This window comes from Myotis davidii, unplaced genomic scaffold, assembly GCF_000327345.1.
Source record: "Myotis davidii unplaced genomic scaffold, ASM32734v1 scaffold461, whole genome shotgun sequence".
NCBI classification, from domain to species: Eukaryota; Metazoa; Chordata; class Mammalia; order Chiroptera; family Vespertilionidae; genus Myotis; species Myotis davidii.
In genome coordinates, this window is record NW_006295825.1 from 2726678 (window position 1) to 2727202 (window position 525).

Genomic DNA, 525 nt, shown 5'->3' on the forward strand with positions numbered 1-525 from the left:
CCAGCCCAGTCCCCCCACCTTCAACTTGGCCCCTGTGAGAGTGGTCGCGCCTGGGCAAGGCTTGGACCCCATCTGGATTGTTTTGTTTTGTTTTTTAAGTTGATTGATTTTTAGAGAGAAAGAGACATCGATTTGTTGTTCCACTGACTTATGCATTCATGGGTTGCTTCTCTTGTATGCGCTGACAAGAGCTCTCACCTGCCACCTCTGGAGGATGCTCTATGGGACAAAGCCCCCATCTGGTTTTGATGGGCCCCTCCCCCAGCATCCACAAGCCCCTTTATTCATTAGTGGTTTTGAGTTTGTTTTTATGTTTTAATTCCATTCATTTTGCTTCAGGCCCAGTTTGCCAGGAAGAGGCAGTTTAAGGTCTCTGCTTTGGGGGTCAGCTTGGATTTCCCAAATGTGTAGACCTGTGCTCATCTGCAAAATTAGGATAATATGCCTCTCCCAGGATAGTGTATGAAAATTGAGTGATATGATCCCTGTGAAGCCATCAGCAGAGTAAGTGTTGAAAAAACAGAA